We start from the raw sequence: 17,886 nt of genomic DNA on the forward strand, positions 1-17,886 counted from the left end.
GTACCTCAAACCAGCGGGGCTCTTTCAAACAAATTAAGGCGGCAGGTCTTTGTATTTCATTACTGGTGGTTGAATGCTACATCTATTTTCAGAATGCAAATCTCTTCACAATACCAATGGAATGAACCTGTAGACTTAAAACGTCCCTCAGAAATTTGACATATTGATATGTTGACAAAATATTTGGCCATTTACAACAAATGTTTCTATGAAATACAAAAAGGGGGGGCAAATTCCTGTTTTAGAAGTCATTTTCCCCGGAATTATTTCCCCACATTTATCCCATCCAAAATGTAAACTTCTTGAGCCCAAAGAGTAGTCACCTAACTACACTTCCACCATCCAGGGCATGGCTATATACCACATGCTGCAGCCAATTACAGTAAATACGGTAAGAATCAGGACTTAAATGTTTGGAGTTTTAGTAACAAATGGAAGGAAGAAACCACGTAACACCCACTACTTCTCTGCACACAGAATGGCCAGCAGTAACATTTCCATATTATAACACCAAGACAGTCTACAGTGAAAACAGATTTGTCAAGTCAGGCTGTAGTGGGCCCCTGTGGTTTAATCTACTTTCTCCAGAATCTACAAGTCATCCAGATGGGCTGATGGAATAGCTTGAATACTAACTACAAAAAAACTCCAGAACACGCTCTTCTTTACAAAACTGAGCATGAAATTCCTTATACCCATAAATGTCAAGACACATATCTGCTTAAAGGAGTCAGAAGACACGTTTGCCAAAATCTGCCACTTAGTGTTACCTTGAATAAATAATACAGCCTCAGTTTTATCATCTGTAAAATAGGGCTAATAATAGTAGCTATGTTATCATCAGGTTGCTCTAAGGATACAAAGCATGCAACACACCAACTACCTTGCTTAGTGCATGTTAAGCACTGAACAAATGAGGTTATTAAAAAATGTCAATGCTTCTTATTACTTACATTCTACCTGTTGGTGATAGAGAATTTCTATTGCCCTTGAGTATTTCACTGTAGCAGAAAAAACAACTGAAGTATTAGCTTAGTTAATAAAAATCACATTCATTGCTGAGTAAACCTAATTAGATATCAATGTAAATCAAAAATAAGAGCTTTCGGGACGGCTGGGTGGTTCAGTCAGTTAAGCGTCTGCCTTCGGCTCAGGTCATGATCCTAGGGTCCTGGAATCGAGTCCTGCATTGGGCTCCTTGCTAAGCAGGGAGACTGCTTACCCGTTTGCCTGCCGCTCCCCTCGCTTGTGCTCTCTGACAAATAAATAAATAAAATCTTAAAAAACAAAACAAAAAACAAAAATAAGAGCTTTCCCTTTTTACTTTATTAGGATACAAGGAGAAAAAGTTGTATTAAAAATTTAACTGCCCTAAAGGTCTAGATGCTCAAAGACAGGAAATATTTCAAAGCAAACCCATGCTTTTTTTTTTTTTAATAGAGAGGGAGAGAAGGGGAGGGAGAGAGAGAATCTTAAGGGGGGGGGGCTCCATGCCCAGCACAGAGCCTGACGTGGGACCCGGATCTCACAACCCTGAGATCGTGACCTGAGCCAAAATCAAGAGTCGGACACTTAACCGACTGAGCCACCCAGATGCCCCATGCTGTTTCATTTTTATACTCTCTTTGGCTTGCTCATCCACCTGGTCAGTATTAAATATTTCGTAAATTAGTTCAAGTAAAACTGTATGAACTTTGGGGAAAAAAATACACTGGATATAAGTGAAAAAAGTAGCCAATATATCTATCTTATGAGAATATTTTATAAATCATAGAAAGACTGGGGGCAGGGATGGGAGGGATATGAAGGACAACCTTCACTTTTAAGACCTATTCTAGATCTACAATCACATGTGATGTATCTAGACTGATGATTTCCCCTTTCTTTCCAATTTTTATACATCTTTTTTTCCCCCCATTTGAATTGGCCAGAACTGCTGGAATAATGTTAATAATAATGGGGACCACTGTTATTCCTACCATTGCTTACAGTCAATGGTAGAAATAACAGAAGCTTTTACCATAAAATTTATTTCCTGTTATGTTAAGTAAGTATCAAGTAATTCCTGTTTTATTAAGAGTTGTTTCTTAAAAAAAAAAAAAACTCAGAATGATGGTTAATTTTACCAAATTCTTTTACAGCTTGAGAGAAAATCATGTTTCTCTTTTGTACTGTTAAAAACATGGCATTTAGTATTTCCCAATACTGATGTATTTAGTATTTCCTGATACTTCATACTGAGAACTTGGTCATCGTGTATTACTCTTTGCTAAATTACATTTGCTAATTTTTAGGATTTTTGTAATTTGAAAATGGTCTAGAGCTTAGGGGTTTTTTAAAATATTTTTTCAGAATTTGGTATCAAAATAATAGTTCCAAAAATAACTTAGAAAACCTTTCCCTTTTTCTATATTCTGAAACAAGTTAAAAAGCACTGCAGTTATAATGTTCCTTAGAAGGTTGCCTGGGCCTCACAGTGCTTTTTTGTGCACATCAGGTTTTGAAATTTACCTGCACACAATTTAGCAATATGTCCACTTACATTTAATTTCCTGAATACCTGGGATTCAATCTCATATTCTGTGTGCATTCATACACAGGTGACATTTGCAAGTTCTCCCTTTGTTCATGATTAGGCTCAACAGGAGTTTACCTGCTTAATATTGTTATCAACATCTTCAAAAATACAAATAAATAAAAAAGCCAGATCTCTTGGATTTATTAGTACCTCCATGTATGTTTTCTAAATTCATCAATTTCTGCTTTTATATTTGCTAGTATCTTCTTTCTACTTTCTTTGTTTTTTGTGGGGGTTTTTTTTTGGTAACTTCTTGGGCTGAACTATCTTACTATCTCAATCTTTTCTTGCTTAGTACTTTATTTTTATTTATGACTTTTCCTCAAGAGTACTGCTTTAGTCATATCCCAGAGGTACAACATAGAATTTTGATTATCAGTACTTTCTAGTTGATTTGGATTTGAGTTTTCAGTTTTTCCTTTGGCCCAAGGGTTACTTCATTTTCTCAGACGGCAAAGTTTTATACTTTCTTTTGCTTTAGTTCTTGTTAAGAATAAAGAGCATAAAAAAAAAAAGCATAATCTGCATATATCTCTGCTTTTTGGATTTGACAGATATTTTCTTTGGGGTCTAATAGGTATGCTTGAAAAAGAATGTTTCCAAGGTATGTTGTTATTCCATTATCATGCTATTAACCTTTTACTTTAAAAGTCTTCTGATCATGGGTCAGCAAACTGGCTTTCAGGACAAATGTGGCCCACTACTAGTTTTTGTAAATAGTTTTACTGGAACACTGTCCTGTTCATTCATTTACATGTTATCTATGGCTGCTTTCACATCGTTGTCAGTAGAACTGAGTACTTGCAAAAGAGATTATATGGTCACCACACCTAAAAAATTCACTAAATAAGTAAATATACAATAAACTTACTAAAATATTACTTGCTGGTCCCTTTTCAGATGCCTCTCTTAATGGATTTAACTTTTTTGCTCCAATCTGTCATTTTCTAATAAATTAGTTTATCCAATTTATAATTTTGTATTTGTTTATGACAAATAGTTTGTCATAATTTTATCTTTTTTAATACTTTTAATTTTTATTACATATTTCACTATATAGTCTGTTTTCTTGGAAGATTTATAGTCTATGTCCTTTAGATAACATCTCTTTACTCCACATTAAGAAAATTAGTATATAGTTGACCCTTGAATAATGCAGGAATTAGGGGCACCAACACCCTACTTGGTCAAAAATCCAAGTATAACTTTTGACCTTACTTACCTACTAAGAGCCTGCTGTTGACCAGAAGCTTTACTGATAATATAAAGAGTTCATTAATACATATTTCTCATGTATACGTCTTACATACTATATTCTTATAATAAAGTAAGCTAAAGAAAATATTAAGAAAATCATAAGGAAAATACATTTACAGTACTGTATTTATAGAAAAAAAATCTAGTTTGGACCTGCACAGTTCAAACCATGTTGTTCAAGGGTCAGCTGTACTTAGCATTATTGTGATTGATCTCATGTTATGAATGATGAGAAAAATTTTCATTTTTGTAACCATCTACCCAATCCCCAACTCTTAATTTTTCCCTTATATTTCTACATTGCCACAATATTAATATTAGCATTAATATTAGTTATACATTTAAATTTATTTAATGCTAATCACTAATCCTTTTAACTCAGTTTTAAACTCATCTCTTGATTCAAAAGTTTCCTCCCTTCTCCGGCCCTGTCCCCCACCCTCCCCTGACCTGCACGGCTAAGTTAATGAGAACTAAGCCGAAGTTTTTCTGTTTGGAAACATGTGTCAATTGATATTAAACTATAGCTTGCCTGGATGTAAAATTCTTGGGTCATATTTTTTTATCTAGTGACTGCGTTTTTTCACGTGTTACAGAATGGAAAAGCTTGTAAGGCCAGCCTCTTATTTTATAGGGGGCTGGACTTTTTTTTTTTTTTTCCATTTTGACCCAATAATAGTCTTTACATTTAAAGACTAGAAACCATTCTAAAATGTCAGGTCTTTTATTGTGGGAAACTCCTAACGTCTTGACAAATTCTTTCTGCTTCAAGGATTCTATATGTCAGGGATATCAATTACTGGTATGCTAAATTCACTATGTTTCATATCTATTATTCTCTAGTCTTTCTTAATTTTTACTCTTTTCCATTTTGGATTGCTCATATCTCTCAAGCTTACCTCCAGTATTCCCAGCTAGAGTGTGTATCTGCTGCTTTGAAAGTGACCTTCATTTCTAATAATGACAAGAATCTTTTATTTTGTAACCTGGTTCCATCAGTTCACTCTTATCTCTTCCTGTTGTCTTCTCATTGATTTCTTGAGCTTTTGTGTCTCATCTTTAGACTCCTGCCTCAGAGGAGCTATATCTCATCCTCAACTTCACATGCCACCTCCCACCATAGGGATCTCTGTTCATAATTTTCACTTGCTGTGCTGTTTCTGAAAATGATTATCACCAACACTCTTCCCTTGAAGCTCAACTCAATGCTGAACTCGCCTCCCCAACTCACAGAGGCCCACATGCCATAGATTTTCAGGGGATGATAATGTAGGCTTTATTCCTCTTCAGTTGACCAAGATCGGCAGCTGTAAGGCTGCTTGCTGCCAGTTTCTCCTCCACTCTAAACTTCTTGAAAAAAATAGTATGCACAGTCCGTAATTCAGCCTCACCTCTTGCCACTCAGGGAGCCCAATGTACATACCAACTTTGTCATTCCACATACGCGGCTTATTGGTTTTGTTCCCATGGTGGGTCAGCCACTTGGCAGAAGGCTGTGCCCTCACTTTGCCTGAGTTCATGCTCTCCTGTCATCCTTCTGCTTTGGTTCAATTTTCACTGCACTTACCGGCACTAATTCACAAATTCTGGTTACAAGATTTTGTTAGTTATCAAAGAATGAGCTGCTTTTCTGTTTCTCATGCTCCTTATTATTTCTAGTTGGTTTAGAGAGAACAAAGATGTCAGTATTCCACCATCATTAACCAGAAATCTATTTTAAAATTCTGCATAGTGGGGCGCCTGGGTGGCTCAGTTGGTTAAGCGACTTCTTTCGGCTCAGGTCATGATCCTGGAGTCCCTGGATCGAGTCCCGCATCGGGCTCCCTGCTCGGCAGGGAGCCTGCTTCTCCCTCTGACCCTCGCCCCTCTCATGTGCTCTCTCTCTCTCATTCTCTCTGTCTCAAATAAATAAATAAAATCTTAAAAAAAAAAAAAAAATCTGCATAGTAAAATATACCAAAATAAAACCAAGATCATAAATGTATTATCTAATTTTTTATAATAAACACATTACTTTTGTAATCTATTTTTAAAGAATCAATATGCTATTAAAAAAGTTAATAAACTTGACTCAATTCATTTCACTATGTGAAATCCACATGACTCTAGCTTTAATGGCAAGTATTTATTAAACACTTGTGAAAAGCCCATCATTTTCTCAGAAGCTGTGGAAAATATAACAGCAAAAGATGCAATTTTTAACTAATATAACACTGTGTGTTAACTGGAATTAAAATAAAAACTTAAATTAAAAAAAAAAGACAATTTTCACCTTTAGAAGATACAGTCTCTAAGATGAGATGGGTTCAAAAGGAAGTGCACAACTAGAGGACCTCACCCACAGCTCTGAGCACCCAGGCTCCTCTAGTCTCCTCAGATCTAAAAGGCTGCTCCCTTTGCCCAGAGCAGTAGACATCTTCCCTCTCTGTGTGCCCCCATCTCCGGCCAGCTGGAGGCCAATGCTTCAGGACTCAGCTTAGTCACGCCACATGCAGATTACCAAAGGCTGAGTTAGTTACGTGCTCCATGCATTTCCCTGTTTTGGCAGTCATCACATTCTGTAACTGCTTATTCTTCTGTTGTCTTCCCACCTAAAAAATAAAGTTCCCAAAGAGACGAACAATTTTCTGTTCATCATTATACATCCCAGGACCTAGCACAGTGCCCAGAAGTTAATAGGTGCTCAACAAATACAGCCACTTACATCAACAGCTTCTGTGACAATAACTCTTAATTCCTGGTGGTCTACCTGAAACAAAGGTTACTAGATTCACCCAGGGATCATTAAATAATTCTTTTAAAAATCACTAAATCAGGACTTCAAATAGTCTATACAATAATTTCTAATAGCCACAGTCATACAGCAAGAGAAAGTGTAATTTAGAAACGTGAAAGTTTTTGAATATTCCAGAATATCTCATGAACATCAAATAGATGTCATATAATGTGGCACCCAATGTCTATTCAGCAAATAATGTTTAAAAAATACGCAAGAATGCAGGGGTGCCTGGGTGACTCAGTTGGTTAAGCAACTGCCTTTAGCTCAGGTCCTGATCCCAGGGCATCCAGCCGGCTTCCTGCTCAGCAAGTCTGCTTATCCCTCCGCCCGCCCCCTCCCCATGCTCGCGCGCGCACGCGCGCGCTCTCTCTCTCTAATAAATAAATAAAATCTTAAATAAAAGAATGCATTAAAATCTGCCTATTCAACTTTCTAACTCGAAGAATTCATTAATCTACCCAACTGCCCTCCTTCAGTATTTGCCACAAGGAGCCAAAACTCTCACTAATCACCTCTATGACATTATAAAAAGGGGTTTAATTTCAACATTTTATAAACAACTTCTATTGAACCTTAATTTTTTTCTATCTACCTGTGATTTTTTCTTCCCATTTCTTTGACTTTTAGTATTTTAAAATCCTACTAAAAGCCAACTCTATATCATTCTTTCCATCTTCCTTTTGAACAATCAACACTTCATTTTCAAATCCCTCTTTTAAATGCTCAATTTAGGGGTGCCTGGGTGGCTCAGTCAGTTTAGTGACTGACTCTTGATTTCAGCTCAGGTCATGATCTCAGAGTTGTGAGATCAAGCCCCGCACAGGGCTCTGTGCTAGGCGTGGAGCCTGCTTAAGATTCTCTCTCCTTTTCCCTCTGCCCCCCTCCCTGTGTTCTCTCTCACTCTCTCTTAAAAAAAAAAAAAAGTTCTCTCTCTAAAAAAAAAAAAGGCTCAACTTAATCTTCATACTTAGTATTTCCAATCCTCTAATGTATTCAGACTCACTTTGTATACCATAAAAAGTAACAAATGCTGGAGGAAAATGGCCCTCTGCTTCAAAAATCGAACTTCCTACTAAATGAGTATTAATTATATCAAAATCACTTCGTCTATTAACTGGAAACAACTATTCATCCAGTCTTCTCTACATTTACAGGTTTTTCTTTTTAACTAAAGAAATCATAACAAAAGCACTAAGGCAGATCTCAGGGAAAAAAGCCTACTTTTTTTTCATTTTTTACATGCAGCCGTCTACAATTGAAGTTCTTTACCCCAACTCCAAAGGTGAAGTTCACATAGCCTTCACTCCTTAACATTTGTTGTAAGATATAGAGGAGGGGCATCTGGGTGGCTCAGTTTGTTAAGTGTCTGCTTTCATCTCAGGTCATGATCTCAGGGTCCTGGGATCGAGTCCTATGTTGGGCTACCCACTCAGTGGGGAGTCTGCTTCCTCCTCTCCCCCTGCCCCTCCCCCTGTTCATGCTCTTTTCTCAGATAAATAAAATCTTAAAAAAAAAAAAAAAGATATATTGGGGCACCTGGGTGGCTCAGTCAGTTAAGCGGCTCCTTTAGACTCAGGTCATGATCCCAGCATCCTGGGATGGAGCCCCAAATCACCGAATGGAGCCCTGAATCGCCAAATCTGGATCCCTGCTCAGCAGGGATTCCAATTCTCCCTCCCCCTGCTCTTGTGCTTTCGCTTGCTCTCTCTCCCTCTCAAATAAATAAATAAAATCTTTTAATAAATAAATAAAATAAAAAGATATATAAAGTCCACATGATCTTAATCAAATTCTTACAGACCCTAATATTTAAACACTACTGCATGGTCTAATCCATGAAGAAGAAAAGCTATACCCTAAGCTCTACTTTTTAACACATGATCAGTATCACTTCAAAAAAGAAGAAAAAAATCCCAACCATACTCAATTTATTAACAGCAACTGTAGATATTACCTTCAGCTGTGGAAATAACTTGTTTGGAATACAAGTGGATCTATGCTTCCGTAAAGAAGAGAATGCAAGTAATTAAGCACTTCTTAGAGCGGCAGTAGAATATACACCCTTATTTATTACCCAAAGTCAAAAGTAATCATTACTGAGAACAGTCTCACAGAACCAATATTTTCATGGCAAACATATCCATATACTGGAATTCAAGAGCAAAATAACGGTTAAGTGTAAAATCTTAAAAACACCCTCTTAGGGGCTCCTGGGTGGCTCAGTCGGTTAAGCGTCTGCTTTCGGCTCAGGTCATGGTCCCGGGGTCCTGGGATCGAGCCCCGCGTTGGGCTCCCTGCTCAGCGGGAAGCCTGCTTCTCCCTCTCCTGCTTATGCTCTCTCTCTCTCTCTCAAATGAGTGAATAAAATCTTTAAAAAAAAAAAAAACCCTTCCTTGATATTCTATGCTGAGTTTAATTAGAAAATAAAATGTTTTCTTTCCATAGTTTCTTCTTTACAAATATAGAGGAATAAGACATTAGCAGGGAGAAAAAGACAAGCTTTTGACAAAAGCAACCTATGGCCCTTTCAGTCTCCCCACAGCAACACATAAACCAATCTGACCAAAATATGAACATTATTCTCTTTGGGACTGCCATGTACCACATCCATGTGGAAACTCTGTATGTCATTACTGTTCTTTCGAGTCTCGTGTTTCAGAAGCGTGTTCATTCCACTGCCACAGCATTTTCCCCTAATTGCTATCTGTAATTTTATATTCTACCCCCTTTTAAGAGCTAGACCAACAACATACCTTACAATTTTTTTAAATCAGCACCTAAATTCCCAGAATGTTAGCTTTCTAATATATTTAATACAATGAAAAAAAATTTACTTATCCCAGAGTCATATACTTTCAGGTTTTAAAAAACTTTTCTCCCCATTTTAAGCTTTTGTTGAAGTAAGTTTTAACTCAACTTCATGGAGCTAAAAAAGGTAATGAGATACTAAACAGTTGAGTGTACTCACTAAAAAACAAAAACAAAAAACTAACATCCCACATATAAATGTGAAAAGTGGTAAAACTGGACTCGGAAATGATGAAAATCTGCCCAATGATGTGATCTGAAGAAAAAGATCAGGGGGAAAAATTGTCTATCATCTCAAAACATAAATACTCCTCATCATAAAGTTCAAAATTAAACCAAGTAAGTGCTTACTGAATATCTATGCTCAAACAGCACTGTACAAATAAGTCTGCATAATGAATTTAAATAAAAAATGGCCTTTACACTAGTTGAGTTCCTTAGCTGATTCATTTAAGCATAGTTTACGTAGCAGTTGAGAGCACTCTTCGGCTCTAGCGGGTATCAGAGATGGTGCTCCAATCTGGTTCTGCTAATTACTAGGTGTGTGACCTTGGGCAAATTATTTAGGTTCCAGTTTTCTCGTATGTAAGGAGAGGACTATAACAGCATGTACCTCACTGAGTTGTTTGGGAGAATTAAATTAGGTATTTCATGAACCATACTTAGCACGGTACCCAGCACGTAGTAATCACTTCATCTTAACTACTATTAGAAGCAGTAAGTAGTAGTTTATTGGTATTATCATTTTAATCTAGAAGCTGCAGGGCTAAAACGCACTCTGCAGCTGCTCGTGCTTTTCTGAATGGTACAGGGTTATTCTCCATTAAGTCAGGCCCTCCCACCTTCTTGGGGCCAGGGTAATAGAATCCGCTAAGAATTGTTTCCTTTAATCTATATTAAGAATCCAACGTTAAAAATATTTTTTACCTTCTATACAGCATCTATATACTGATATTCTTGTGGTGGAAAATACTAATGAGCAGTGCTTGATCTGGTTACAGCACTGATGAGCTCCATATAACAATCCTTTACAACAAATGCTGAGTTCCTGTCCACGCCACAGTCACTCTCGATCGTTACAGAAACCCTATACTGTAGGACCATTAGAAAAACTAAGTTATAACTATAGTCCTCAAAGTTCTTTTGTTCTAAGAATCTGAAACTAAGGATGTCTTTGTTGCTAAATTTCACATACACTTTTCCATCCTTATCTTACTTAACCTCTGCAGCATCTGACACTGTTGACCACTTTCTCTTGAAAATCTCTCCTTTCTGGCAGCTCAGTGGCTTCCTTTTTCTTGCTCCCACACTTAAATGTCAATATTCCCCAAGATTTTCTTCTTCTTAGTTTGTAGGGATGCAAGATGAAATGCCTAAATGCGCCACAAGGGCGGGCCAGGGACAGACTGGCAAACTTTGCTCATCTAAAAGGGGCTCACTCAAACCAGCTCCAGCAAGTTGTTGTGATTTTTTAAAAAAGAAAAGAAAAAGGGGAAAAAAAACCGCAGACCCAAGGTTTCTAAATCTTAGCGACTTTTCAAAAGGTCAAAATCCAGGTTTTCCCACAAAATGTTAGCAGCCCATTAAACTGTTAAAATAAAGATGCCTGACTGAACTTGAGCAAGTAAATCTATTTCCTCATCTATGAAATGGCAGTGATAAAGTCACAAACACAAAAAAAATGAATTAAACGAAACATTTCTACAGCCTTTCATTTTACCTTCCACTCTACATCTCCCCCCAGACTACAGGTTATGATCCCAAGTTTCAAGCCACATGCACGAACTGTAAACATGCATAAATACATTCTTCTGGAGAAGAATCCACAGAGTTCATCAGATTCCCCCAGAAGATTAAGAACCAGACTAAGCCAAATGTTTCTGCTTCTACAGCCTCAGCTGTCATCCCCGTGCGGATGATCCCCCAATCTACGTCGGGCCAGCCTATGCGGACCACTTTACCTCGGTGAGCAGTCTCTCCACTGACTTCTCTCCATTTCCACTGTCAATGCCAAGGCCTCAGTTCCAACCTTCCATCTCTTCTGTGCAGCTGCCTCACTGGCCTGTTCCAGTCTTGCCCTCCTTCACTCCACTCTGTACAACTCGGATCCTCTAAAACGTAAATAATTTACTTGGCCAAAGGCCTTCAGGGTCTGCGTAGGAACGTAAAAGGAATCCAAAATCCAGAGGCCACCACGTAAACTCCTTAGGACCGGGCCAGGAAGACCTCTCCCCCTCCCACTATTTATTCCTATTCCTACTACTCCTACAATTTGCAACACAGAATACTCTTTTGTCCTCAGGCATTTATTCATAGGAGCAGGTCCCACCTCTTGGAATGCCTTTCTAACTCCTCCCATTCGCTTAGGGCAGAAACCCTAGAAATCCTGGAAAGTCCTTCTTCTCTTTAAGGCTTACCCCTAGGCCAGAATAAATAGGTTTTCTTCCTCCAGGCTAATCTATCCCTTATCATTCAATGTGGTGAATGTCAGCCTTTTTTTTTTTTTCCACTAGACTAAAAACTCCTCAAGGGCAGAGAATGTGTCTTTGTATTACAAGGCCACAGCGACCAAGAGGAAGCTAATCCGGTAAAGTGAATGAGACGACACTGGTTCTGGCAACTCCCATCATGCCTCAGGTACACATCCCACCCTCCCAAGGTAAGCCCACCAAAATCACAGACTAGGGCTTCCTCAAAGCTATGCAGGACACACCCAAGCAGGCCGAGAACTGCAAGAGCCTCAAAGGAGCAACTAGAAGTAAACCCACTTTGCCCGCTGGTGCACTTACCAATCCTTTACATCTGCCAACTCACAGAATTCAACAGCTAGACCACCATCGAGCTGCTGAGACTTCTAGGAACACACTGCCAACTTTTTACTGGCACAAAAACAGTTATTTGCCCCATGAAGGTAATTATACTATTCTATCTGTACTCAAATACTTACTAGTATTAGTAATATCTGCAGAGCCAAGAACTTACTCACATTGAAAAAAATCTCACATCCAGAATAGTAAAAATCTTTAAAGGAAAATATTATATAAAAGTCATGCACCAGGCACCATTCTAGAAACTATGTGCGATTCCTCATTTAATGGCCACAGCAACCCTATGGAAAAGGTATTATTATCACCCCTTTTCACAGATGAAGAAACTGAGACTTAATGAAATTAAGCAATTCGTCCCAGTCACATGAGATTCGAGGCCAGTTTGACGTCAGAGCGCAAATGCTTAGCCAACACAAAACTACACAAAGCTGTTAAATGGAAGATCCTAAGATTAAGTTCCATGTACACGCAATCACACAAGGAGAGAAAACACAACAAAAAATGTTAACAGTGGTTAGTTACCTCCTGAGCGTGAAAAATAGGTCTGAGTGGGATGAAAATGAGCACGTATAACTTTTAGTCAGAAAAAAAAGCAAACAAGCCAATAAGAGAGGTGGTATTTAAATGGTTTTAATAAAAAAAGGTTAAGGTGGGTTAATAGATAATAGATAATGAGGACCTACTAAGAGCCAAGCACATAGGCTATCTTATCTAATCCTTATATCAGAAAAAGTTATATTTCCATTTTACAGATAAAGAAACCAATGATTAAGAAACCCACCCCGTGGAAGAGCTGGGATCAGAACCCAAAGCCCAGTCCAAATGTGTCTGACTGCAGGATACCACGCGACAAATAAAATTTAACCGAGAAGCTGTTCAAAAACAAACCACATTCTGGGAAAGAATCAGAACCAAGAAGCCTGGCATAGTAAGTGAAGGTGGGAAAAGATAGAGGCCTACGGTTTTTAACTTTCAGCTTTAGTCAATAGTTATCTCTGCAAGTGTCTCAAAAGAGCCAGAAGCATTATCTCTAAAATCAGCCAGGACAGCGAGGACTCTGGGACAGACCCATACCTGAAGGGAGTGGGAAGGAGACTCCACTGCTGTTTGTTTTGCAAAGCAGATGGCATTAGCATAAGTTACAAGGACTTAAATGTGACTCCATTGTATAAGCAGCAGAGTATCTGCTTTGGGGACAATTGGCTGCCTCCAACCCAGTCTCACCTATTCATCTATTGTTTACAAGTTACCAGGTGTATGGGGGGAAAAACGGGGTGTTACGTGTCTGACAATATTGCTAACTGTATTCAGATATAAATGACCTCTCATTATTCATAACTACTGTTCCGAACCTGGATAGTGAGAGCTGTGAACCCTTGGGGAATATCTCAGGTAAGAATGAATGGATCAGCACTTTTTTTGAAACCTCATGGTTAATTTTGAGTGCTCTGACTTTGAAATTTTAAAATCCATATAAATTAAAATTTCATTTCTCTAAAATAGTAGTATTTCGTTTCTCTAAAATGATTTGCTGAGGAAAATAGCTGGGGTGGGAGTATACAAATTTCCTTATACAATCTTTCAGAGGAAATAAAATGTGATTATTTCAGACTTACAAATTAAAATAAACATCTACTTTTGAAACTAAATATTTAATAGTGAAAAATACATTACCTTCGCAATTTAAAATTAATTCAATTATTTGCCCTGAAAGTCTTATTAGTTTCCAATAAAATGTAACTTTGAAAAATATCAAAGCCTCCATTCCCTCAGGAATAATAAAGTAGCCCACAAGGTGATTAGATTAGGAAATTTATGTAGGTTTGGGACAGGAGGGGAGAAAGTAGAAAACTTTCAGGATTTGTATTACATAAGGCTTTTGAAAGCTTAGAAATGTAAAGTCGACAATATACCTTAAAGATACCAAATTACGGGGCAAAGAGATCTTTTTAAATCCTAAAATGTTCTAGGAAAAAAGACTCATTGAATGATTTCTTCCATCCAACATGCTCTAAAAATAAGGGGAAGCTATAATAGAAGTAACAATTCCAGGTACACAGGTCTATGAAAATATCCGAGTCAATACGCAATTTCAATTCATCAATAAAGTTAAACAACCATTAAATGCAATTTGCATTTTTGTATGAAATCCATACAACCTCAAATATCAAGCTTTCCTTAAGTAAAATGCTAGCTGGCTGGGTATCTATCATTGTGGAGAAACAGAAGGAGTTTTATTTTAGGCAGACAAAAGGAAAAGAAGCCACACTTAGTAAGAATCACAGAAGGAGTCTCACTTCCACGCCTGACAGAAGTCAGACCAAGTCATGGGTTATCTATTGCTCTGCAAGTGGTAGCTTTTCACTAGGTAACAGTGCTCTGGGGGGGGGGGTGTGGTCAGAATGTGGAACACCTCTGCCTGTGAACTACAGCCTGATACCAGGCAGGACACGCGCACATACACAGCACATAATGCCCGAGGTCCACTAAAAAAAGAAGGGGGGGAGGGAAGAACAATCGAAAGAGGAAAAATAACCTCCAAACTTGCCCACACCAGGGGCTGGTCGCGGGGGGGGGGGGGGGGGGGGGCAGGGGACATTAACATTTCCACTTCCATACCAAAGAACAACCAGAAGGAGGTTAAGTGTAACCACAGGAAACATCCTATCCCTGAAAACCAGGAAATCTAGATTTGGAAATTTAAGTTTTTGACTTTTTTTTTTTTTTTGCAACTTTCAAAGCTCATGGCACCAAAATAAAGCTAAAATTAAATCCGTTTAAACATAGAAAAAAAAAATTACCAAAACCACACTGTGTCAGCTATGTTCAGTTCCCTGAGGGCTCTTCCACTGACCCTTCCGAGTTGTGGCAATAACAAGTTTCCTTAAAATCCCCATTTTTCTATCTCCAGGGTCGAACATAAGAATATCACATAAATCCAAATAGTTATCGTCGGAAATAAATAAACTACTCGTCCTTAAACTGCAGACCCTGTTTCAGGAGCTGCCCTGCCCACCTCCTCTCCCTCCTCCTAATTTTTAATGCTTCCAAGCGTTCTGACAACTAGGGTCTCCCCCTTGGGTTCTGTTCATGTGTCTGATTTACCAGACACTGACCAAATAGGGCAGGAAACTCCTACGTCTGGGGGCTGCTCCAGAAATCCAGCCCCCTCTAATGACAGTCTCCCTACGTCTTTCGCTCTGCGGGGACCGTCCAGAAAAGGGGGGCTTGAGACCCAAAGGAGTCCGGGAGGAAAGGAGGGGGGGTGCTTAATCTGAAATGAACACCCCCGGTTTCTGGAGTAAGGGCTAAAAAGGCGATTAGGAGAGCCTGCCCAGTAGAAATACCACCTGAATTTACCTCCTCCTTTCTCACAGCAAAAGCCCAGTCACTAACTAATAAGCTAAGAAAAATCCCTGGAAAACTTTTCCAAACGGGCAGAGAAGGCCCTCTCCCAGCCTGTGGGGGCTCCGGGGGGAACCGGCTGGAGTTTGCAGCCCAGGAAGGGCTCGCCGGGGAGTGGGGTGGGGCGCGGGCGAGGGGTACAGGGGCGGAGTACCTTCAATGGACAGGAACTGGCAAAGAGTTGCAAAATAGCCGAGTGCTCTCCCCCACGCCCTCGGGGGTCGCGGGCGCTAGGACCAGGGCTCCCCGAACGGAGGGCAACCCCCAATTCGGGCCTAAAAGGAAACTTTCCGGGCCGCGGCTGCACCTGACTCCTCACCGCCCCTCCACCCCACCCCACGCCCGCCAGGCCGCCCGCCCCGCCCCGGCCTGGCCGCCCGGAGCGCAGAGGGGGATAAATAAATTCAACGATTACCGGAATCGAGGGGGGTGGGGGGCGTCTGCGAGCGACTAGGGGGAAGGGGCGGGCGGGTGCCCATTCCCCACTCCTAGGCCCTGACGCCCCTGTCCCGGCAACCCGGGCCTGCCGCCCCGCAGGGGAGCCTCCCGGCCGGCGCACGATTCGGCCCCGCAGCGCCGCCGTCCCGCCTGGAGGCCCCGGGGGAGCCGGAGGGGCGCGGGGAGGCCCGGGGTGCCGGGGCAGGGCGCGGCCGCCGCGGGGCCCGCCGGCCCGAGGCCTAGCCGGCTCCCCCCACCCCCCGCCCCGGCCCACACCCCCACCCCGGCCCGCGCAGGCCGCGCCGCTCGCCCGGCTCGGGCCCCGGCTGGACCCCCGCCTGCCCGCCCGCCCGCCCGCGCGCCGCCGCCGCCCGTGGGCGCCCCCAGGCCCCGCGGCCCCTAGCCCCCGCCACCCCGGCGCCGGCCCCTCTCACCCTTTCATTCTCTGCCCGGGGCCTGACGCGGGCCGGCGAATCCCCGGCCTCACGTAAGCGCGCTCGCCGCCCGCCCTGCCTGCGCGGCCCTGCCCGCCGCCCTACGGGAGCCCGGGGATGTGGGCCGGGCCTGGGGCCGCCTCTGCTTACCTTTCAGCTGCTTTTTTTTTTTTTTTTTTTTTTTTTTTTCCTCCTTCCCCCCTTTTCCCTCGGCCGGGCTGACAGATCAGAGTGAGAGGCGCTGGCAATGGACTCGGAAGCTCGGCTGCCGCTGCTACTGCTCTCCCCTGGGCTCCGGCGAGAGCCTTTCCCTGTCAAGCAAGAGGGGTGAGGATCATATTTTTATTTTGGAAACTAAAAAGTGCTCCCAGGGTCGGTGATTATTAAGGGGAAATCCCTGAATATACTCTCCAGCCAAGAAGGCAGGGCTGCCGGGGCTGCACAAGAAGAGGCAGCAGCCTCCTATAGCACCACTACAGGCACTGCGAGGACATAACACCAGAGAGCCGCTCCTCTGCCCTCCGAAACGACAACTTTCCTACCATCTTGGAGGCAGAGGAAAGGGGGGCCGGGGGGAAAAGTGCACCCGCTGCCGATAAAGTACACACTTCTACTTCTCATCTCTGGAAAAAAGTCCACACCGGCCGTCTACACCGGCGCCTGGGGGAGAAAGCAGGGAAGAAACTGGGGGCGCTTGAGAAACGTTTTCAGTTGCTCCACGGGGAAAAATGTTTCTGCATCTTCTGATGGGAAGAAATCTTGACAGGACACAGGTTTTCCGGTGATTATTGTTTTCTATTTTCTATTTAATTTTTTTTTTTTTCCCATGTCGGGGGCAGTGGTATTTTCTTCTCTTTTCTTTTTTTCAGGCTAATCATGATTTTTCTCCATTGCAGGTCCAAGTTCTGTGTCTGGTGGTCAGTTTATAAATTTGTGCTTCAAGAGACTTCATAGCCACTCTGTGTCCATTTGTCTGTTTATATGTTTTTACAGGTATATTTACAGGTTGCCTTCTGTATAAAAATGGGGATTATATATTCCCCTCAAAACTGAGATTGCTGAAAGACCATTGTAAAGGGATGTCTTTTGTCTCCTTTTTTTTCTCAAAGCAATGTAAATAAAACCTACTGACTGTCCAGAAAGGCATGATACAGCTGTTTATTTTTCACAGTGCAAATAAAGGCAGAGATCACGGAGAGGTTAAATACAACTTAGGTATAACTGACCAGATTCCTGGAAATGATTCTAATTCTGTTAGGGTCTCCCCAGGAAGAAAGGTTACTGGACAACTGGAAAGAGATTTGAAAGACAGCTTTAGGTTTTCTTTAAAACTGCTTATTAAGAAACTTTGCTTATTAT

At 41.0% G+C, this 17,886-nt stretch overlaps 1 protein-coding gene and 1 long non-coding RNA gene across 13 annotated transcripts in view; one reads left to right on the forward strand and one right to left on the reverse strand.

Moving 5' to 3' along the window:
- INO80D (INO80 complex subunit D) overlaps nt 1–16,723 on the reverse strand; it is a 66,651-nt gene extending 49,928 nt beyond the window's left edge. For 2 of the 12 annotated variants that reach the window (XM_064586968.1, XM_045868150.3), the window contains exon 1: nt 16,528–16,640. The gene's annotated coding sequence lies outside the window, so the exon portion shown is untranslated. Of the gene's footprint in view, nt 1–4; nt 14,806–15,809; nt 16,004–16,070; nt 16,358–16,527; nt 16,641–16,677 lie in introns of those variants that run through there. The other 10 variants (XM_064586969.1, XM_045868149.3, XM_064586970.1 and 7 more) reach the window with 7 other exon arrangements.
- Nucleotides 16,447–17,669, forward strand: LOC123838924 (uncharacterized). Its single transcript, XR_006789535.3, has 3 exons — nt 16,447–16,580; nt 16,753–17,308; nt 17,424–17,669. It is a non-coding gene; the product is annotated as an uncharacterized LOC123838924 (long non-coding RNA).
- The last annotated feature ends 217 nt before the right edge of the window (nt 17,670–17,886 follow it).

This window comes from Mirounga angustirostris, unplaced genomic scaffold (genome assembly GCF_029215605.1).
Source record: "Mirounga angustirostris isolate CCGP_5_RB_7025 unplaced genomic scaffold, mMirAng1.0.hap1 SCAF_3, whole genome shotgun sequence".
Lineage (NCBI taxonomy): Eukaryota > Metazoa > Chordata > Mammalia > Carnivora > Phocidae > Mirounga > Mirounga angustirostris.